Source organism: Coregonus clupeaformis, chromosome 27, assembly GCF_020615455.1.
Source record: "Coregonus clupeaformis isolate EN_2021a chromosome 27, ASM2061545v1, whole genome shotgun sequence".
NCBI lineage: Eukaryota > Metazoa > Chordata > Actinopteri > Salmoniformes > Salmonidae > Coregonus > Coregonus clupeaformis.
In genome coordinates this window covers 8,790,494-8,807,873 of record NC_059218.1, presented here as the reverse complement: position 1 = coordinate 8,807,873, position 17,380 = coordinate 8,790,494, and the positions used below count along the sequence as shown (strand labels likewise).

Below are 17,380 nucleotides of genomic sequence, written 5' to 3'. Positions count from 1 at the left end.
ATAACAAGTTCAAACAGGTGCCATTAATACAGGTAACGAGTGGAGGACAGAGGAGCCTCTTAAAGAAGAAGTTACAGGTCTGTGAGAGCCAGAAATCTTGCTTGTTTGTAGGTGACCAAATACTTATTTTCCACCATAATTTGCAAATAAATTCATAAAAAATCCTACAATGTGATTTTCTGGAATTTCTTTTCTCAATTTGTCTGTCATAGTTGATGTGTAGCTATGATGAAAATTACAGGCCTTTCTCATCTTTTTAAGTGGGAGAACTTGCACAATTGGTGGCTGACTAAATACTTTTTTCCCCTACTGTATGTAAAGGACCTTGCTCAATCTCAAAGGTTCTTTGTAGAACCATACATGTTTTTTTATTCTGATTTAATAACCATATTATATTATTAAAATGTGATTGTGTTTAATAATCAGGTACAGTGCATTCAGAAAGTATTTGGGGAGTTTCTCCCATTCCTCTCTGCAGATCCTCTCAAGCTCTGTCAGGTTGGATGGGGAGCGTCGCTGCACAGCTATTTTCAGGTCTCTCCAGAGATGTTTGATCGGGTTCAAGTCCGGGCTCTGGCTGGGCTACTCAAGGATATTCCGAGACTTGTCCCGAAGCCCCTGCTGCGTTTTCTTGGCTGTGTGCTTAGGGTCGTTGTCCTGTTGGAAGGTGAACCATCGCCCCAGTCTGAGATCCTGAGCACTCTGGAGCAGTTTTTCATCAAGGATCTCTCTGTACTTTGCTCTGTTCATCTTTCCCTCGATCCTGACTAGTCTCTCAGTCCCTGCCACTGAAAAACATCCCCACAACATGATGCTGACACCACCATGCTTCACCGTAGAGATGGTGCCAGGTTTCCTCCAGACGTGACGCTTGGCATTCAAGCCAAAGAGTTCAATCTTGGTTTCATCTGACCAGAGAATCTTGTTTCTCATGGTCTGAGAGTCTTTAGGTGCCTTTTGGCAAACTCCAAGCGGCTGTCATGTGCCTTTTACTGAGGAGTGGCTTCCGTCTGGCCAATCTACCAAAAAGGCCTGATTGGTGGAGTGCTGCAGAGATGGTTGTCCTTCTGGAAGGTTCTCCCATATCCACAGAGGAACTCTGGAGCTCTGTCAGAGTGACCATTGGGTTCTTGGTCACCTCCCTGACCAATGCCCTTCTCCCCTGATTGCTCAGTTTGGCTGGGCGGCAAGCTCTAGGAAGATTCTTGGTGGTTCCAAACTTCTTCCATTGAAGAATGATGGAGGCCACTGTGTTCTTGGGGACCTTCAATTCTGAATAAATGTTTTTGTACCCTTCCCCAGATCTGTGCCTCAACACAATCCTGTCTCGGCGCTCTACGGACAATTCCTTCGACCTCATGGCTTGATTTTTGCTCTGACATGCACTGTCAACTGTAGGACCTTATATAGACAGGTGTGTGCCTTTCCAAATCATGTCCAATCAATTAAATGTACCACAGGTGGACTCCAATCAAGTTGTAGAAACATCTGAAGGATGATCAATGGAAACAGGATGCACCTGAGCTCAATTTCAAGTCTCATAGAAAAGGGTCTGAATACTTATGTAAATAAGGTATTTCTGTTTCCTAATATATTAGCAAACATTTCTAAAAAACAGTTTTTTCGTTGTCATTATGGGGTATTGTTTGTCAATTGATGAGGATTTTCATTTATTTAATCTATTTTAGAATATAACTGTAACATAACAAAATGTAGAAAAGGTCAAGGGGTCTGAATACTTCCCGAATGCTAGCTCTGTATCAGCTGGGGGTTCCTGACGAGCGCATTTCAATGCGAGAACGAACTGTTCTCAATTGAAATTAGCCCATATGGGAGATTATAACAAAACCTATCACAACATATTAAATAAACAGGAATGACACTCTCACTCACGGTTGCACAAAAAGAGCTGAGTGCAAACCACGCCCCAAAATATTTGACTTAGCCACCTCCCCCTTTTTTGAACTGCAAAGATCCATTGAAGGGCTCAAAGGGTTATTTGGGTCACTGTGGTTCCACATAGAACCATCAGCCTTCCCAAAGGACCCTTGATTAGTAATGTGTCTGACACACGTCTACCCTGAACAGCAAATAATAAGGAAATTAATTAGACTTGAGAAGTGATTTATGGAAAACAGAGAAGTTTAATCAAAAGGCCAAAGTGGGCTGGCTGGAAGAGACAGAGGAGGAGGAGGAGGAGGAGGAGGGACTATTTAAACCAAGACCCCTTTTAATAGATAACACTAGTCTATTATCCTGAATTAGGATATTAGTGTTGCACTGCTACATGAATAAAAAGTCAAAGGATACATTTAATATAAGGGCATTGAATGACCCACATTATATACATACAAGTACAGAAATACTGTAGGCCTATAGACACAGCATGCAAAAGCCCTCAGAAAATGTAAACAACACAGAAACCCACTTTCTTCATAGATCAGTGTAATACTAAACAGTGGCCAGCCAGATACCACTTTTTAAAGAAGTGATGCCTCCTGTGTTAGTCTACTGTTAGATCATTAAGCTAGGAAACATGGCACGGCATCATCTGTCATATACAAAGCACGGAAGCCCTATTTGTCTTTATGTTAAAGACACACGGTGAAGCCCTGGTGATTGAGTTGTGTCTCCCTGACTGAGTAGTGCTCTCCCCAGTCACATTATTGGGTCTGTTCTCAGCCAAATGGGGCTGTTTCCCCTGCAAACCGGTGTCATATATTTACCAACTAATGAGTGCAGTTAAGCTAACAGAGAATCATAATGAAGTCGTTATTGGCCAGGCGCCATCAGGTGTCCCAAGGTTAATGGTTATTTGAATTGACTTGAGGCAACTGGAGGGAAGGAAGCCTCAGATACATTTGTAGTTTCCCCTTGGCTCATAGTGTTCGACAGGCATGGGTGACTTTGGTCCTCAGGGGCCTGAGTGTCTGCTCTGCTGGTTTTGATTCTGTCTTTCAAATGAGCGTCTGGTTTATACCTGGAGAACCAGGTTTTTCTACTCATCTTTTTATGAATCTGAGCACTGTAGGGAAAAGAGGGATGGAATAGAAGAGTGGGCAGGTGAGAGAGATAGAAACATATGAGAGAATAAAAGTGGTGCAGCAGTCAAAAGCACTGCACTGCACCCACCCCCACTACAGCCTGGCTGTGTCACAGCCGGCTGCAACCGGGAGCCCCATAGGACGGCGCACAATTGTCCCATCGCTGTCTGGGTTAGGGGAGGGTTTGGTTAGGGGGCTTTCCTTGGCTCATTCTGCTCTAGCGACTTCTTGTGTCAGGGCCAGACGCCTGCAAGCTGATGTCAGTCGAACGGTGTTTCCTCCGACACATTGGTGTGGCTGACTTCTGGGTTAAGCGAGTAGTGTGATAAGAAGTAGCGCGGCCAGGCAGGTCATGTTTCGTAGGACGCATGACTCGACCTTCCCCTCTCCCAAGCCCATTGGGGAGTTGCAGCGATGAGCCAAGGTTGTAATTCGGGGAGAAAAGGGGGTTAAAGAAAATACACTTGTGACCATACCACCCTAAAAACACCTGATCTTGTCTGATCTCTGTAGCTAAGCAGGGTCGGGCCTGGTTAGTACTTGGATGGGAGACTGCCTGGGAATAGCAGGTGCTGTAAGCTCCCTCCCTAAAAATGTTGAAGAAAAAGAAGAAGAGGGGATTCTAGTGATAGGAGGGAGACAAAGGCGGAGTGATGATGTATCGCAAGAGACAAAGTTCTCTGATATCAGATTTAGATTCCTTTTGCAATGGAGATATATAGACAGAGGGATGCAGCTATGAGTTAATTCCTACGGTACTATAAAACACTTACGACAAACTGATGGCTAATATATTAACAGAGTTATTCTCTGCCATCCATAATTTATTCACCATCAAAAATTAAATCTGGCAGAATGTGTGCCATTATTCAGCCTCGCTGGGGGAAAGCAGCCGCTGCCGTTTTAATAAATGAGGAGTTTAAAAACTCCACTCCCACAGCTCACAGTTATTCCAAACCCCTGACTTCTAAATTCTCTTTCCTACTATTTTGGAGTAATAGCAGAAAGGGAGAGAAAAAAGTAAAGGGGGAATAGAAATGGAGGAAGGGAGGGAGGGAGGGAGTTGGAAGGAGGGAGGGAGGGAGGGAGGGAGGGAGTTGGAAGGAGTTGTTGTGGAGATCTCTGGAAGTAAATGTATTGGGATTGGTTGTCGTCATGCTTTTGGAAATCAGGACAATAAGTGTTCGTTTGCATTTTCTGAAGTGATACTTCTTGGTTCTTGAACCCTCTTCAAAATCAACAGTCTGTTGTGATTGCCTTTTACAACTGGAAGACATGAAAACACCTCCACCTCTCTCTCTCGCTCTCTCTCTCTCTCTCTCTCTCTCTCTCTCTCTCTCTCTCTCTCTCTCTCTCTCTCTCTCTCTCTCTCTCTCTCTCTCTCTCTCTCTCTCTCTCTCTCTCTCTCTCTCTCTCTCTCTCTCTCTCTACCTCTCTCTCTGACTGTCATTGAAGTCAATGTATTTTAAGACCCTTGTGTTTATGCTGTAGTTCTATGTACTTGGATGTTTCTGTAGCCCTCTGTGAAGGCCTCTGTTTAGCCCTCTGTGCAAAATGTGCAGCAGGCGGCAATAAGACTGAATGAGATTGGATATGGAAATGGGAGGTGTTGGGGTCCAAAGACTTTCTGCTGATGCTGTACAACTCTTCACAGTGTGCATACTGGGGATCTCTTTGTATTAAAACACACACACACACACACACACACACACACACACACACTGAGTATAAAAGAGCTCTCATCCCATGTAGCGAACACTAATCAAATAAAGTATGACAGGAGTTAGCAAGTACTGTTTCTTCGTATTTCTTTTACCAATTTGATCATATTAGATTACTAATCTCCGCAAGGAAAGGCCGAAGGAAAGATTTTTCCAAAACACCACTGTGCTGTCTTCCGCCATCTTGTCTGTTACCTTTTGTTTTATTCACTCCCTTGACTCATATCCACAGCCAGAGAGAGATGAAGTGAGAGAGACAGACAGATAGATAGAGAGAGTGAGAGATGGAGGGAGAGAAACAGACTGAGAAAGAGAAGCAGGGAGTGAAAGAGGGATGGAAGGAAGGAGAAATTCAGTCAGAGAGAGAGACGGATGGAGGGAGAGGAACAAATAGAGAGAGAAGGATAGAGGAAGAGAGAGTGAGAGGAGAGAGAGTGGAAAGACTGAGAGAGACGCTGTTATAGGTATCCCAACAGGCAAAGCATCACTACAACATGTAATTCTTTACTACGAAAACTGCAACAGAAACAAACTCCTTCCTCCGCTACTCTTTCATCCACCACAATATGTCGAGTTTACCAGACATTGGTAGGAACTGGAACACGCTGTACATTCAGAGCTTCCCAAACATGCTCAATGGGTGACATGTCTGGTGCGTATTCAGGCCATGGAAGACCTGGGACATTTTCAGCTTCCAGGAATTGTGTACACGTCCTTGCAATATGGGGCCGTGCATTATCATGCTGAAACATGAAGTGATGGTGGCGGATGAATGGCACGACAATGAGCCTCAGGATCTCGTCACGGTATCTCTGTGCATTCAAATTGCCATCGATAAAATGCAAGTGTGTTCGTTGTCCGTAGCTTATGCCTGCCCATACCATAACCCCACCGCCACCATGGGGCGCTCTGTTCACAATGTTGAAATCAGCAAATCGCTCGCCTATTCGACGCCGGTACAGTTGAAACCGGGATTCACTGAAGTCAGTTACGACATCAAACTTTAGTCAGATCAAGACCCTGGTGAGGACGACAAGCACGCAGATGAGCTTCCCTGAGATGGTTTCTGACAGATTGTGCAGTAATTCTTCAGTTGTGTAAACCCACAGTTTCATCAGCTGTCCGGGTGGCTGGTCTCAGGCGATCCCACAGGTGAAAAGCCGGATGTGGAGATCCTCGGCTGGCGTGGTTACACATGGTCTGCGGTTTTAAGGCCAGTTTTACATACTGCCAAATGCTCTGGAATGACGTTGGAGGCGGCTTATGGTAGAGAAATTGACATTAAATTATCTGGCAACAGCTCTGGTGTTGTGTGACTGCACTTCCAGAAATACTTATTTGCACTTTGTCGTTCCCGTCTGTAGGTGTAGCCTACATGCACCAGGATATATTTTCAAAGCACAGAGGATAAATTCAGGTTGCATTGCTTGTCAGGGACGTCACCAGGACCTTGGATAAGTGAGTGCCACAGACAGAGGGGGGGACGAGTTGACAAGGCGATCCTGAAGTAGGGCCTGCTGGTTGTGACGCGGCGTCCCCCCCTCTGTCTGTCTCCATGGTTACCAGGGGACTGACTACATGGGAATCGCTCACAGCTGTGTAAGGCTATAAGTAGAGTTCTTTAAAATCATACTCATGGCAAAAAAATTAAAAACTATTGTACTGTCCTCTTCCGTAGGCTCCTCTAGCGGTGCCTGTACTCCGGCGGTGCCGGTACTCTTTCGCGTTCGCGTTCGCGTTCTCGCTCCCGGCTGCGTTCGCGGTAGTAGTCCTCGTGGCGGTCGCGGCTACGGGACTTGTGGCGATGGCTCTTCTCCCGGGATCGGCTGTGGTCTCGCTCCCTCGACCTCTCGCGTCTGGAGGCAGAGCCGTAGGACTTGTTCTCGATGCCGTGGAGACAGTTCTGTAGAGAGCTGATGAGAACTTTGCAGCAGTCATCAGCCGACACCTTAGACTACTTGATTAGAGAGATGGTGCGATAGTGCGATAGAGACTCTGTCATCAGAGTCTCTATCGCACTGCCATAGTCAGCTGCGCTAGCGTCTGACACCGCCCTAGAGATAGCGCTGCTGGAAATGGCTCGGTTCCGGTTCATGATCTCCTCAAAGTTTGGAGGAGGGCCGAAGCCGTGTGGGGGAGGGCCAGGGGGGAGAGGACCCATGGGGGGCTGGCCGAACTGGCCAGAGAACATGACTGGGGGTGGGGGGCCTTACATGGGAGGGGGCAGGCCCTGTCCTGGGGGAGGGGGGCCTAGAGGGCCGGGGGGACATAGGGGGCCAGGAGGGGGTCGCCAATTCCCATCACGTCCCGGCGGGAAGCAATTCAAATTCATATCCATCAGGTGGCCTTCTTGGTGTCTATGGTTAATGAGTTCAGGTGGTCTCATCCCTGACCCTAGGAAGTGTGGCGGTGGACTTCCGGGTCCGATGGGCCCAGGGAATCGGTCTCCTCCGGGGCCAGGGAAGCGGCCCCGGACCATGGGGAAGCCACCGCGGGGGCCCCGCCTTCCCATTGCCAGACATCTGCCCACCCGATGTACCTGGGATTTTCCAAGACTGCATCTCGAACTGGCTGAGGGACAGTTTGTTGCAGGAGGTAACGATGGGGTTCTGTCCGTGTAGCTCCCGTTTAGACAGCAGGTCCAGTAGCTTCCTGGAGGACGCATCTGAGCCCACGCACACCAAGGCAAACCCTTTATTCTGGCCGGTGGCTCTGTTGTCAAAGAACTTGATCTCTAGCAGGTCCTTAATGCCTATTGATCCAATGGCGTCTGTCAAATCTTAGTCTGTTGTCCACCATGTGAGATTGTCTTTATACAGGGCGATCCTCTTGCCAGCGTACGTGTAATCCACGTTGGGAGGGGTGCTCTTGTTCACCTCGGAGCCAGCAGGTGGGGGTAGGTTGTCCAGGTAGTCCCAGTCCTCAGGTGCGTCTCCGTTATTGGCTGAAGGAGAGATAACATCGTCATACAAGTCTATCTGGTCATGGACAGGGTAGTCTGATTCCTGGTTGAAATCCTCTTCAACATCGGCGTAGATGTCGATGTGATCAACTCCGTCAGCCATTTTCCAGACCACCTCCTCCAGAGCGACTTACAGGAGCAATTAGGGTTAAGTGCCTTGCTTAAGGGCACATCGACAGATTTTTCACCTAGTCGGCTCGGGGATTAGAACTAGCGATCTTTCGGTTACTGGCACAATGCTCTTACCCACTAAGCTACCTGCCGCCCTATTGTTGATCTCAGTATGTCAATGTCAGAGTATCTTGTCACTTTGGTTATTTGTGTGGTATTAATGTAATGTCTCCAGTCGTGAAATGACGTACAATTGCAAGAAATTAATTTAGAAAAGGCCAATTTTCTCTCAGAACCACAAATATGATGATTTTCGTGTCCCCTGTCAGCCCCTGGTCTTCAGGGCAGAGCCCCAAATGTTATGAAACTCTGATGACCTCCCTGTTGTTTGTTCTGAACTCTAAGAATAATGAATGCTGAAGGTAGCAGTGTAAGATGTTTTTAAGCAGAATATTTGGATTATTAGCATATGAACGACTTACAATTAGATTGCTGGACATTCATTCTCTTAAATTTCTTAAAATAGCCCATACTCTCCTTGTGCAATGTATAGCCTACTGTACTATTTGTCTGTCTAGACTGTCTGCCTGTCTTGGCAAGAATCTTAAGTTAATAAAATACTAAAATAGTCTTCTTTAGTTTGTGTGGCTATTATTATTTGACATTTAAGTATGAACCCCTAAAACTACAACAATTTTTGAGCGTCATGGGAATGTAAGATTTTAATACATTGTAATAACATTTTACTTGTCCAAAATTGGGTGACATAAAACACTTTTTGTTCCTTGTATTAATGGCAGTGTTGAGTGTTGTTTGCCTATCAATATAATAACCTTTTATCTGTGAAATTAGACATTGAACTTGAACCCTGTTTCACCAATCATCAGCTGGTTCAGAATTTTTTTTCTCCAAATGACAGTAAAGTGAACAGCTGTTGTGATAGCACACCATGTTTTTCTGGAATGTTTTGATGTCTCATACATTACAAAAAGGATAGTCCAAACTATACAGACTAAAAATGTAGGCCTATAGCATTTTTAAAACAGGTTCAAAAGCTAAAAAGCTTTATTTGCTTGTAATTCATTTTATTCAATGGCTTCACCTGAGTGTCCTTGCCAGCCGAAAGTTTTATTTTTGTCTATGTATTTTTTATTTTTATATATATACACATACTACCGGTCAAAAGTTTTAGAACACCTACTCATTCAAGGGTTATTCTTTATTTTTACTATTTTCTACATTGTAGAATAATAGTGAAGACATCAAAACTATGAAATAACACATATGGTATCATGTAGTAACCAAAAAAGTGTTAAACAAATAAAAATATATTTTATATTTGAGATTCTTCAAATAGCCACCCTTCGCCTTGATGACAGCTTTGCACACTATTGGCATTCTCTCAACCAGCTTCATGAGGTAGTCACCTGGAATACATTTCAATTAACAGGTGTGCATTCTTAAAAGTTAATTTGTGGAATTTCTTTCCTTTCCTGCGTTTGAGCCAATCAGTTGTGTTGTGACAAGGTAGGGGTAGTATACAGAAGATATCCCTATTTGGTAAAAGACCAAGTCCATATTATGGCAAGAACAGCTCAAATAAGCAAAGAGAAACTACATGAAGGTCAGTCAATACTGAAAGTTTCTTCAAGTGCAGTCGCAAAAACCATCAAGTGCTATGATGAGACTGGCTCTCATGAGGACCGCCACAGGAATGGAAGACCAAATAAATGTTAATTAGAGTTAACAGCCACAGAAATTGCAGCCCAAATAAATGCTTCACAGAGCTCAAGTAACAGACACATCTCAACATCAACTGTTCAGATGAGACTGTGAATCAGGCCTTCATGGTCGAATTGCTGCAAAGAAACCACTACTAAAGGACACCAATAATAAGAAGAGACTTGCTTGGGCCAAGAAACACGAGCAGTGGACATTAGACCGGTGGAAATTTGTCCTTTGGTCTGGAGTCCAAATTTGAGATTTTTGGTTCCAACCGACGTGTCTTTGTGAGATGCGGTGTGGGTGAACGGATGATCTCCACATGTGTGGTTCCCACCGTAAAGCAAGGAGGAGGAGGTGTTATGGTGTGGGGGTGCTTTGCTGGTGACACTGTCAGTTATTTATTTAGAATTCAAGGCACACTTAACCAGCATGGCTACCACAGCATTCTGCAGTGATACGCCATCCCATCTGGTTTGGGTTTAGTGGGACTATCATTTGTTTTTCAACAGGACAATGACCCAATACACCTCCAGGCTGTGTAAGGGCTATTTTACCAAGAAGGAGAGTGATGGAGTGCTGCATCAGTTCACCTGGCCTCCACAATCCCCCGACCTCAACCAAATTGAGATGGTTTGGGATGAGTCGGACCACAGAGTGAAGGAAAAGCAGCCAACAAGTGCTCAGCGTATGTGGGACTATTGGAAAATCATTCCAGGTGAAGCTGGTTGAGAGAATGCAAAGTGTGTGCAAAGCTGTCATCAAGGGTGGCTATTTGAAGAATATAAAATATAAAATATATTTTGATTTGTTTAACACTTTGTTGTTTACTACATAATTCCATATGTGTTATTTCATAGTTTTGATGTCTTCACTTTTATTCAACAATGTAGAAAATAGTAAAAAATAAAGAAAAACCCCTGAATGAGTAGGTGTTCTAAAACTTTTGACCGGTAGTGTATATATATTAATTTTTTTACGGGGTATATCATAGGCTATTGTTACTTTGTGTCTCTAAAATCACAATGTTTCCATTTCTATTGTCATGTGACAAAGAGTCTTTAATTATTATTTTTTAAGTCCATATCCCGGCCTTTTACCAGATACTTTTTTTTCACATGAAATGTTCTATTTTCAGAACAGATAAAGATTCTGTATGCTATAGCCTATAGATAATATTCTGCCAATATGAACACATTTATTTTAGCCCATATAATGAACAGCTATGCATGATTTAATAAAAAGCCGCAAACAGACACAACATTGTTTCACATTCTTTATTAAAAGACACATAAACAGAAATAGGCAATAGGCTATACAGCTGGCTTCACAGCTTCCCCACCAAATAGGCCTACAAAGAAACTCGATGTATCTCGATGACGTTGAGTGCGTGAGGGGATCTGTGCGCTACGTAATACCTTCCACAAAAAGTTTGGCTTGACAAAAAGACAAGTAAGCCCCAATAGGTATTTACATTTACGTCATTTAGCAGACGCTCTTATCCAGAGCGACTTACAGTTAGTGAGTGCATACATTATTATTTTTTGTAATTTTTTTCATACTGGCCCCCCGTGGGAATCGAACCCACAACCCTGGCGTTGCAAACGCCATGCTCTACCAACTGAGCTACATCCCTGCCGGCCATTCCCTCCCATACCCTGGATGACGCTGGGCCAATTGTGCGCCGCCCCATGGGTCTCCCGGTCGCGGCCGGCTACGACAGAGCCTGGATTCGAAACAGGATCTCTAGTGGCACAGCTAGCACTGCGATGCAGTGCCTTAGACCACTGCGCCACTCGGGAGACGGGAGGTATCCCAATTAGGTTTCCCAAATATAGGTGCCCTTGACACTGGTTTTGGAACGTGAAGGAAACAGTAATTAAGTGGTTCCATAGCCGCTTATGAAATATGCTCTCTTATTGGCTCTGAGCCCCTGGTTGGTTTAAATAGACCCTCTCATTCACCTCTCTGTCCTATCTGACACATACACACTATAACACACACGTATGTGCATGCACGCAAACACACACTCACTCACTCACTCCCATACTGTATGTGATGTGAATGTGAGAGCTGGAACAGTAAGGTTGGAGTTGAGTTGAATTAACTCTCCAGTAACTCTTCCCCTGTAAGGGAAAATGTAGGCCATGCTTCACAGGCCCTGTAATGTGCCAACATGAGAAATCAATCAAACTCACACAGGCCTTCAACTCCCCTTGATCTACTGCTGCAAATTTGCAGGGAAAACACCACCATGCAGGTTTCTACTGAACAGCATTGGGGAGAGGAGGGAAATACAGGACATTTCTACCAGACACACTTATCCAGAGCAATTTACAGTTAATGAGTGCATACATTATTTTATATATTGGCCACCCGTGGGATTTGAACCCACAACCCTGGCATTGCAACCAACTGAGCTACACCCTTCCGGCCATTCCCTCCCCTACCCTGGGACAATTGTGCACCACCCCATGGTTCTCCCGGTCGCAGCCGGCTACGACAGAGCCTGGATTCGAACCAGGATCTCTAGTGGCACAGCTAGCACAGCGCTGCAGTGCCTTAGACCACTGCGCCACTCAGGACATAGTGAAAGGGTGACCTTTATTCTGACCTTTGTTCTGATTGGCTGACAGCAGTGACCCTGGGCGTCATGGAGCTGTCAATCACATGACAGGCAGGCTGGGAAAGTGATTATGTCAGGATTCTGCTGTGGCGTGCGGTGTGAGTTGAGGTTGGGATGGGGAGGCGTTTGTGCTGAGTGCATGTGTGTGTGTGTGTGTGTGTGCTGTGGTTGATGGTTTTTCTCCTCTCTGACCCCTGACAGCTGCTGTCGCCTGTGGTGAGTCATGGTTCAGGGTTCAGGGGTTGGTGGATGCCCCTGCCTCTAACAAGGCACCCCATACTTTTGATCAACTGATTCAGCACTAAACATTCTTGACAGAATTGCAAGTTCAATATTTTCCAGAGGATCCTCTGTTTTTGTCGTGTGTGACTACAGAGCAACAAGCTCTCACTGCAAAATTAAACATTTTGTTTACACTATAATAATAATAAGCCATTTAGCAGACGCTTTTATCCAAAGCGACTTACAGTCATGCGTGCATACATTTTTTTTTTGTGTATGGGTGATCCCGGGGATCGAACCCACTACCTTAGCGTTACAAGCGCCGTGCTCTACCAGCTGAGCTACACTGCACTGCTCATCACAGGGATTTAACACACAACCCTCTAATACAGTCTGTGGTGTCACACCCCTCAACTATCCCCATCCACAACACGCTAGGAAAGTCCAAGCATACTTGATGGTAGTAGTGCTCACCGTTGCCCCTAATGGCAATGTAGGTTAAATTAAGGGTTTAGGTTAAATTAAGGTTTTAGGCATATAAGGGTTTAGGCATATTTGGCACGCAGAAACAACTCTACGGTTCAGTTAAGGCATTCATTCTGACTGGGTTAAGTTAAGGGCTAATGTTTGGGATACAGAAACACCTCTAGGGCTCACTTCAGGAATTAATTCTGAGTGGTTAAATTAGGGATTAAGGTTTGGAATACGGTAACTTCAGGAATTAATTCTGATTGGTTAAATTAGAGATTAAGGTTTGGAATACGGTGAATTAACTTCAGGCATTAATTCTGATTGGTTAAATTAAGAATTAAGGTTTGGGATAGGGTTCAAACAGAAAAACTCCACGGTTACGTTTAGCCATTTATTAAGACTCGCCTTTCATCATATTGTGGATGGATTGTGCAGTGGTCTAACCAGAGTAGATATGTTTTATAGACCCGGTTTCAATCCCAGCTCCCGGCACTTGTATCTATTTATTTTTGCCCATAGAATCAAAAACGTCACATTTCTACATTAAGCTGGAGTGATCTCCCTGCTATAGAGACCAATAAAAATTCTGCAGTCCAAAACAAGATTTTCTGACATTTCCATTTCCATTTCCATTTCCATTCCCATTCCCATTCCCATTCCCATTCCCATTCCCATTTCCATTTCCATTTCAATTTCCATGCCATCAAAGATGTTTCTATCATCCTTATGTAATAATTGATACATCTCCTGCGGGGGATAGTTGCAGTATTTATAACCAAACTTGCTTTTCCATTTTGGATATGGGAATCAAATCTCTTCAGTAAACATGGGTGTATCTAACTCTCGTCCAATTGCAGAGAACATTGACATTTTGATTTAGCAAAAACTTTAACCAGTGCCATGGTATATTTATACAATATACTCATCCCTACAGTGTACTAATGACTCAATGTGGCTAAGAAAGAAGAGGATATTAGACAGCTAGATATGGGACAGGGAACAGTGACAGATGGGATCTGTAATGGATTGTTGTGATTGGAGGGTAGCGACAGTAGTGAAACTACACAGATAATGATTTCAGAGTGTTAGAGGGATCCATCCATCCATATTGGTGGTTTAACCAGCTAGCGCCCACACTTGTCCCTGGTCAGATAAGGTGATAAGGCCTAAACACATAAAATGAAATTCACGTGAAATGTTCATGTGTCAGACTTATGGTTTTTGGACACGTGTGACATTTCACATGATTTTTTTCACGTGAACAAATCATGTGAAAAATGTAATGTGTGAAAAACAGACACGTGTGAAGTTTCACATGGTTTTCTCACATGACTCAGACATATGTGGTTTACCAAAATTTCACATGTTATTATAAATTAGAACCTGGGTCTTCCATGGGATAAAACCAACATCTTGACCATTAGACCAAGAGGGACAACACTAATTTGGAAGTTGCAGGCGGGGCTACCTCATCACTTGACCAAGAGTTTTCTACTACACTTTCAATTGCATGTTTTTTTTTTTTTGGCTGTCATTTTAGATTATTTATACAAAAAGCATTATAAGAATATTGACGTCTTGATTTTGTCCAAAGCGGTTAGCAAAGTCAGGTAAATTGATAAACACACTTTCTTTAACCTCAATGTCAACTTGTTTTGACATCGCATTGTTTTTAACTGTATATATTATGTATTTTGGATATGTTCAGGGTATTTTGAACACTTTCAGACAATGCGTTCAAAATACATATGAAAGTTATTGTGCAACTACAGTTCACATGTGAAATGAAAACATGTTTCGCTTCTCACGTGAAAATGTGGCGTTAATATGTGAATTCTAAATGTAATACATGTGAAAATATGGTGTCACGTGAAATTTAAGCTCAACATGTGAAAACAGCTATTTCACATATGAAACTGCAAATTTGACGTGTTTTTTTGTAAGGATTGTTCCCTTCACTACTGAGGGGGACTTGATTGAAGGGGTTAAAGAGATATTACACTGAGGGTCAAAGGTGTGTGTGTATGTGTGTGGACGGGGGGTGTGTGGATGGGGAGGGGGGTTGGGGGGTTGATGGGGGATGATTACCTGCCAACAATTAGAACTTTGGGTGATCTTGAGGGATCATAGGTCAGATGAAGATCAGCGCTGGGGCGGATGTAGAGTACTGTTTATAATCCCCAACATGCATTAGGGTCATGCAAACCATATTATATCACCATACTGTATGGCTAAGTAGATCGATAGTGTTTATATTATTCCATATGGTGGAATGTATGGTGTTGTGCTTGATACCCTATTCCAGTCACACAAACTAGACTGCATCTATGGATTGTATTTATACTTCTGTGCTCTATTCCATATAGTTGAATATAGTGCTTGATACTCTTTGAAGGATTACGTATGTATAGTGCGTGCTGTGCTCTAATTTCATATGGCTGAATGAATGATTTGACCTCATGTCAACCATGACCAAAAAACATTGCAATAATGGCCTTTCAATGATTCATCAAACAAGGTGCAACCCAGGTTTAAGCTAACCAAACAAAGGATTCCAGGATAGCCTATAGTTCCAGACTGTTTCTCTCCAACTCAATGAGAGATGATGCAGAATGCATGAGGCCTTGTGTAGCTATAATATGTCCATTGGCAAAGAGAGAGAGGATAAGAGAGAAAAGCCTTTGCGGTTTGTCCAGTGTCATTCCATTAGGACCGTCCAGGCATTCTAACTCATCCCACAGTTGTCCTACTGGGAATACTTCATTTCCCATAAAGCCGTGCTCTCACAGGCACCCTGGAAAGGCAGCGGCAGTAAGGTGTAAAGAGGTTTCACTGTTTTATTATACGGTCTGTGGCTTTGATCTGCACTATGTACTGCTGAGAGATGGGCGGGCTGTTATTAGGGAGTGGTGTGTGTGTATGTGTGTGGTGCATGCGTGTGTGCAGAGGAAGTTGGGATAGGGGTTAAAGTGGTCATGGTTATGTTGAAGTGGTCAGGATTTTCTGTGAAATTACATCATCAGACTGCTTCAACAGTGCTTATCTATCATTACAAATGTACTACTAGTGCCAGTGCAGTGGTAATTCTACCATGTACAACCATGTTAATATTGGATTTGTGGTAATGGTTTATATCATGGTACTGAATGTATAATGCTTGCAGTGGGTCTCTTTATTATTTACATTTGATACTGTAATTACTCAACCTGAACTGACATGTTTACCTAAACGAAGGTTTCACATCACAGTGGAAGAGGCAACAGATTATAATATAAATCACTTTTCCAGCATGATAAATCCCTCACCCGTTAATCCGCGCCATCAGATAGTGTGAGAGATGTGTGCGCTGATGGCCTTTATCTGTGATAGTATTGTCACATCACAGGGTGGCAAGGCTGGCAGCGCCAACCGCCAACGTTCCGATAGGGCTCTGGTCAAAAGTAGTGCACTATGTAGGGAATAGGGTGCCATTTGGAACGCATCCCTTCTGCGCATCCTCTCTCCATTTGGGACTCTTCCCCTCTCCTATATGTATCTGGTCAAAAGTAGTGCAGTTTGAAGGGAATAGGGTGCCATTTGTGTCGTAGCTAGGGACTCAGTGCTGCAGTCTCTCCAGACACTACTTAAGACTTTAAACACCAATTAAGGTGGCATTGTGTTGCCATATCAACAACTCCAGTCTATTAGATGGTCACCCGACTGACTCGTGGCTGTCGGAACTCGGAAGACACTCTAGAGCCAGTTGAGTTTCATAATTACTGCCTTTTAAAGGGGTTAATTTCCCCCACAAAGCTAGCTAGTGTAGAGCTCTCTCGATTCCTGTCTTGTCCCCCCCCTCTCTCTCTCCCCCCTCTCGAACCTTCTCTCTCCCTCTCCATCTCCGTCTTTCTTTCTTTCTCTCTGCCTCTCCCTCTCTTTCTCCTTCTCTGTCCCTTTTTTCCCCTCCATCCTTCTCTATCTCCCAGTGTCTTGTTTCTCTAAAGTAATTGAATCTTTTCACTCCAGAGAGGGAGTAAGCAGAAGACTGCATTAATGAAGGTCTTTTGACGTTAGCCAGCCATTTAGATTTTTGACACTGAATGGAAGTTATGGAACTGCTAAATACCCTTTGCTGCCTCTTTTGTTTTCATGATTCAGTAGCTGACTTCAGTGTTGTTTAATTCTGTGAAGGCTTGGTTGTCTGATTCACAATGACTTCAGAACACATGAAAAGTGTATATTACTTGGCTGATTCCAGATCAGTTTATTCAATTCTCATTACCACAGTGGAGTAAACTAAACTCTAGTCTTCTCTAATCTAGATAATCACCTAGCATCTTTACTCCAGAAGGCTAATGCAGCTCTTTTTCAAAATCCTCAGTACGGGGAACTCGCTCCTGAATTCCTTTTGATCTGTTTGCTGATGCTCTTGTAGCCGCTGTGATGTATTAATGATACACTAGTTGTCAAGCATCACAATGGATACACCTGCTTAGTAAATATTATGGCATGTTTGAACTAA

General features: G+C 43.8%; 1 protein-coding gene and 2 pseudogenes across 2 annotated transcripts in view; 2 read left to right on the top strand and 1 right to left on the bottom strand.

Annotated features, from left to right (window-relative positions):
- LOC121541498 (fibrinogen C domain-containing protein 1-like) overlaps positions 1-17,380 on the top strand; it is a 218,481-nt gene that overhangs the window by 13,559 nt on the left and 187,542 nt on the right. The window lies entirely within an intron of this gene.
- On the top strand, positions 3,507-3,625 carry LOC121542227 (annotated as a pseudogene).
- LOC123482008 lies at positions 6,450-7,851 on the bottom strand (annotated as a pseudogene).